We start from the raw sequence: 6,953 nt of genomic DNA, 5'->3' as shown, positions 1-6,953 counted from the left end.
TCTGTTCTATTTACATAGCTCCACCTCTTTTACAAATATAAACACTATACTTAAAGAACTCTTATTACTATCCTTATATATATATATATATATATATATATATATATATATATATATATATATATATATATATATATATATATATATATATATATATATATATATATATATATATATTTCCAGGTTCTCAAGCTACTGTATCCACAAAGAGTGTTGCTGTGGGCAACACCACATCCAAGCTTCTTCCACTCTGCTCTTCAACTCCACTTAAACGGAAAGCAGTATCACCTGATAGACCGCCAAAGCGCTCTCTCTTGGAGTTTCCCTCTTTTCAGGAATCTGTCACCAGTTTCAACATGACAGATCCTGATGACTCCACCTACCTCCCCAGCATGTCTGAAATGGTTGACACCACCAGTGAAGAGTAAGTTAACTGTCATTTTACTATGAAGCTGAGAAATTTGAAATAATACATTTTGTAACAAGTATTTTTTTTTTCTCCTTTCCTTTGTCAATAGAGCACCATCCAAGCCACCACAGGATATGGTGAAATACTTGATATATGAGGAGTGCCTGCTTGAGCTTTTTAAATTCTGCCCCACCTGCTCAAGAGTCTGCAAGGTGATACAACTTGTAAAAGGAACATTCCTTTCTGTGACCCAGAAGTGCCTCCACCAGAGTTGTTCTTACACCAGAGAGTGGAAGAGTCAACCACTTCTGGGCAGCTCTCCAGCAGGGAATCTGCACCTATCAGCCGCTGTCTACTACACAGGCTCTTCTTTCATCCAGATTAACAAGGTTTGTAAAAAAGAATTACATTATTTATAAATAAAAAGGCCAGTGCATTACACAGTGCTACAGTGGGATGTAGCACATGCTATTTATGATTTTACTTTACAGGTGCTCAATGCAATGCATGTGAGAACCTTCAGCAGGATGACGCATCGAAATCATGTACACAACTACATTCTGCCTTCTGTGCTGCATAAATGGCGATCGCACCAGACCGACCTGCTTGAGGGACTAAAACAGAAAGAAACTGTATCTCTTGGTGGTGATATGAGAGCTGACAGTCCAGGCCATTGTGCAAAGTATGGGTCATACTCCATGATGGATCTCAGCACAAACAAAATTGTTGATATCCAGCTCATACAGGTAAATTGATTATAAAAACCAAGTAGGTAGTATTTGCCAGGGAAACTCTTGTGATATTTGGAGAAAATAATTATATTTCAGACTTTAGATGTCTGTATTTAAAGAAATGTTATGTCTGTTTATGATCCACAGAGCAATGAAGTGGGAAGCAGTGTCCGGATGGAAAAGGAAGGGCTTATCCGGAGTCTAGAATTTCTCGAAAAATCTGGTGTCAAAGTTACTTCCCTGGTGACAGACCGACACACCCAGGTTCAAAAGTTTGTCCAGGAACAGAAACCAGACATTGACCACTTTTACGATGTATGGCATTTATGTAAAGGTAGGATAATTTAGAAAATGTAGTTTATTGATTATTTGTAGCACAGCTAATCCTGTGAAACATTAACTCCCACTGTAGAACAAATGTATTACATCTTTTTAAACTGTTCTCAGCGCTCGCCAAGAAGGTGGATGCCATGTCCAAGGAGAAAGACTGCAACATGGTCAAAGTGTGGCAAAAGAGCATCAAGAATCACCTCTACTGGTCAGCATCCGGTTCATCCAATGGAGAGGAAACGGTGGCAAAATGGACATCTCTTCTGAACCATGTCCAGAATGTGTATGTCCATGAAAATCCACTCTTCCCCAAGTGCCTCCACCCTCCTTCTACTGACAAAAACAAGTGGCTGAAGCCCGGTACGCCGCTATTCAATAGCAAGTATGCTAATCCTGTAGTATACTCTCTGCTGCTATACACTCATCTTTTATGTATTGTTTATTCTCTGTTCTCCTCTAGCAACAAAGGCCATCCACAAGCTGGAGAAGGTGCTAATGAGCAAGCGTGTTCTAGGTGATGTTAAAAAGCTGAGCCCTCTCTACCAAACATCTGCCTTGGAGGGGTTCCACAGTGTGATTCTGCGGTTCGCACCAAAAAATGTGGTCTTCTCATACTTGGGGATGCTCTGCAGGTAAATTTGTATAATCATGTTGTCAATATTGTATACTAACAGCCTTTTGCTAACAACCAAGCCACACTGTCTACATGAGCAGCGTGTGCAAAGCCACACAGGTAGAGAGTGATGGGGCAGTGTGGCCATGGCGTAATAATGCTGGAGTAATCACATGTAAATTCTCATTTCAGACTTTACCTGGCTGCATTGCATTTCAATGAAAATTCTGGCCGTACGCAAGCGAGGACAGCAGCAGGAGAACTGCAGTACAAAATAAAATTTCCCAAGGCCAAGAGAGGGGAACATGTGGTGTCCATGGTGAAGACCAAATATTCTACTGGTTAGTTAATTCTCAGTTGTCTTTTGGTATCTTCATACTAACATATACATGATACTGCATTTATGCATTTAGATTTTGGCACCACCTGAGTGACAAGGTGCCAGCATGACAAGCAGTAAAAACAAAATTTCTACTGCAGTTACTTATGTGCTCTTGCCTGTGTTTTAGAATATGTTACTGAGCTTACGGATATCCTCTTTAACGAGGTCATCCAGGACCCTGCACCCTTTGTGGCTGATATGAAAGCAGTGCCTGTTCCTGGATTCCTGTGCTCACAGTATGAGCGACCTGAGAAATCCGACGCAATTGCTAGCCATGTGTCCAGGTTCAGCTGTCCAGGTTGTGAGGGACCAGCTCTAACACACAGTGACCCAACACCCATCTAACTGGGTAATATATACAGTACATTAGGGTTGTTACAAATACAATATTGACTTGTTGCACAATATATATGGACATGATGGTCCAGATTTGACAGTAAGTTGTGACACATACAATCATTACTCAAACTGGTTTACAGCTGTCTAAAATTTATTTAAAGTATTAATTGTGTACATGGCATATTACCAAACAAGTACAATATATAAAGACTTTTTACATTTTAAATGGGAGGCTTAAAGCCTGTGTACTCCCCATCTTCATCCGGGTACTCCTGGTGAATACGGAGCACAACACAAGAAGGAATGACAACCCTGTTGTGCTTTCCCAAGTATCCCCAGCACCAGGAAACAAAACATCTGTAGGCCAGGTAGCGAGCACGACTGTAATGACAAAATAAAAACAAAATGTCATGGCACATGATAATGGTTGTCTTCTGTCTGATAATTGCACCAACAAAAAAAATGTAACTGACCAGCTGGTAGTGCTATAAATGTAATATGTACCATGAAAAATATGGTGTTATTTTCTTTCATTTATAGTCCGTCGACATTTTGAAGGAAATGTTTCTATAAAGAATACTCTTGTTACTTGTTGAGGAGTTTATCTGTTTGCTTAGGTGTGGCCAGGACGAACCGTGAGGGTAGAACAACCCCTGTGAAAAGTGTAATTCATTTGTTTGATTGATGCATGGACAAAAACAGCCTTGGTCTTATTTTTTCTCTCCTTTTTGGTCAGGTCTAAAAGAACGGGAACCCAGAAGATGACTGTTTGATTCATCAACCTGCAGTCTGCCTCAAATCATTCATGTATACATTAATAAACTTTTTTTTTGCATAAATAGTGACTTGGTTCTTGTGTCCTAAAAGACGGGCATGCCATATGATCAGCACGAACATAATTTCTAAACATTCAAAATGAATACAAATAATTGTATTGTCTAACTTACACAGCTCTTTCCTTCATCTCCAGTGGCCCATGGTCTGCCTGGTAGGTGTTTAGAGCATTTTGCAGGGAGTATGGGTTCAGGCAGACAGGCTCAAGGCCTGGATGGAGAGTCATGCACTGTGGCTCTTCAGGAAGCTCTCCACATCTATTCTGAACCTGTTGGAGTATGTCATAAGGTGTTTTAGTGCTAGAGATCTAATACTCTACTAGTTGTTCATACTTTTAATGGTCATTGTGGGAGATCATTTTTATTTTAATCTTTACATACAGCATTAATGTCTTTGCAGCAGACATTCTCATCCTCTGTGGGCATCGTCCTGCATTCTCCACAGGTGCACCTACAGTTTAATTCACAGTATGACTAAATATATTGACAGACATTTGAGTGGTAAATTCTATATTATTAACAATCGTACAGAAAGGTTATCTGATCAATATTCATATATTAACAGGCATATTCTGTTTCTCAGCTTTAGAGCATATAGTTTAATCTGTGACTATAAAGTGGCAAAATACGTTTTAGTCTGTTTTTTATTGGTAGCCCAACTTATTTGGCGAAGTTTATGCTAGTTACATATTGTTAGCTAAATTGCATAAAATTGAGAGGAAAAAAAACTTACCATTCTGTTGCAGACCGAGGGGGACGATGTTGATTATCGAATAGCTGGTCAATGTCCTCTGAACTTGTTTCTGGCTCTGGAGGCTCAAACATGTATGGTTTTGCAAATCCAATTAAGCTGCTAGGAGCATCCATTCCGGCTGTAGCGGTGACAGTTGACTGAGGCGGCGGCAGCTTTCCCGCGAGTGGGGGTGGTTTCAGCGCAGTTAGCGGACACGCCCCCAGCGTTTGAGAGCAGAGAATACCGCTCATTTTTTCAAGATTTTGATAGCTTATTTTATTTACTTGGCGACTTTTTTTATCATTCAAATTTGGCTGGGTGGTTAATAACACATTCTTCTGTGGTTTGACAAACTCAGAACACATACTTAATTTTGACTTTACAGGGACTTTAAGAGCCGCTCGCTGCCACCTACTGACACAATGTAACCTTCTATGAAAGTGCTGAAAAACAGATAAAACACAGACTACTTCTCAAAATCAGGTCTACCAATAATAGCAGTGTTTCCCCTAGGATTTTTTTCAGGGGGGGTGGTAGACCTCCCGAAAGTCGCGGAGGGGGAGTGTTACGGATACGTGGTGTTGTCATAGACGCGGCGCGGCGCGCAGTATAGGCGGTAAATAAATATAAACATTTATTCATATATCACACAACTATTTACAACACAAAAGAGGTTGGCTTTGCTTGAGTTGTTTCTCCGGATTTTGTTGCTTTTAAGAAGAACCCCCCCCCCCCCCCCGAATTTTTGGCAATTGTTCGTCATCTTTCTCCATTCCTCTGCGACAATTTTAACACTAAAGTTACTACATGGAGCTCGCAAATCCTTTTTTTTTTAATATATATATATATATATATATATGACTATGACTCTATAGTCATATTTGACTATAGGTTATGACTCTAAAAACTATTATCCGAACTCGTATAATTTTTTTTATATTGTTAAAGACAGTCAGTAATAAAATAAGAACAAATAATCAAATAATGAGCGAAATCGCAAATAAATACAGCAGAACAAACATACAAATGAAATAAACAGTTATTTTCATGTAGGTCTAAACTAGATTGTTAGGTACAAAATAGTAATCAAATGTAAAATATCACTGCATAGTCTGCATAAAATTATATGTCACTGCATATAAATATAGATTAACCCTTATTAAAAGTTATTCAGTCAAGAGCAGTGAGTGATTTTTTAATCTTTTGTTAACTCAATATTTATATAGCCAATGAATGACGATATTTTCCGGCTTTCCATGTTTTCACTGTTATACGGTAGAGGGCGCTCTTTTGAAGCTTCCAATATTCGGTGTTGATTACTACAAAGCTTCGAAGCTCAACGTTAGTCAATGCGATGATCTCTATGAAATGAAGCGTCAGATTTCCGGTGTTGTGCCGAAATCTGTGACCCTACCAAATCATGTGACCCTAGTTGGCGCTGTATTGAGCAAATCCAACCTACTACTAAACCCATCCCTAATCCTAACCTTATAACCAGGGCCACAGAGTTCGGCCCTACAACAGGATGTAATTTGAGTTGAAAAAAATCCTTAAAATATAAGCATTAGTTTTAGTCCAAACAAGTAATTCGATTTCAATATCATTATAATAATAATAGTTGATGTTCTTATATTTTATTTTTCCAGTCATTGCATGATTTGCATGTGCTGTACTTTATTTGTACCATTTAGTTTTATTGACGTATTTTTATTTATCTGTTTATTTTTTTATCATTATTAATGAGAGCTCTAATTGTAGTGTCGTGGCAAAATTTTAACATCGCATTCCTGAATATGAGACAAAACATTGCCCAATTGTCTTTATAAAGATGTATTTTCTTGCAAGAAAAGAGTCACAGGCATACAGCCATCCTCAACTAACCAGACATAACATCACTCAGCTTTTATCTGTTCTCCCAAAACAATGCCACATCAACTCCGCCTGTAAGTTTCCACACAAGGCAGGAATTAGACGCACATACTCAAAAATAGTCTTTGAAATCTCAAGGTTCTTGAAAGTCCTGGAACTACATTTTACATGATCTCGACGAAAAGCTGCTTTTTTGTTATTTGTATGACTTTGTTAGACCTTAACGTTAATGTTCCTTATCCATCATTCACTTTCTTTGGTGAATAAGGAACTTTGTGCTTGATATCCCCTGACTACGGTTAACATTAACACCTCTCTTTGTGTTCAACAGAGGAAAGAGGTTTAGATTGGAATAATGTGAGGATGAGGAAATGACAGATTTGTTTTGTTTTGTGAGTAAATGTGTGCGTAGTATCAATTATTAGGCCCACTTATGTTAATGTCATCTTATAAAATGGGCAACAAACTCCCTACAGGCGGTGAAATGTAAAAAGCGCTGGTAATGATCTGAATATTCAGATCTACAAAAATATTATAACTGACGAATTATAAAGAAATCTAAAAAAAAACCACTTAATTAATCAATTTCTATAACTATACAGTTATAATGTTGTTTTATATGAAAGTTGTTTTACTTTCAAAGATAACACAGTTTGGATGTGGTCAGTACGTTTGTTTGTATGTTTCTGTAATGTTGCAATGAGACGTGGTAAC

This window comes from Gobio gobio (assembly GCF_949357685.1).
Source record: "Gobio gobio genome assembly, chromosome: 1".
Classification (NCBI taxonomy): Eukaryota; Metazoa; Chordata; class Actinopteri; order Cypriniformes; family Gobionidae; genus Gobio; species Gobio gobio.
This window is presented reverse-complemented; position numbering follows the sequence as displayed.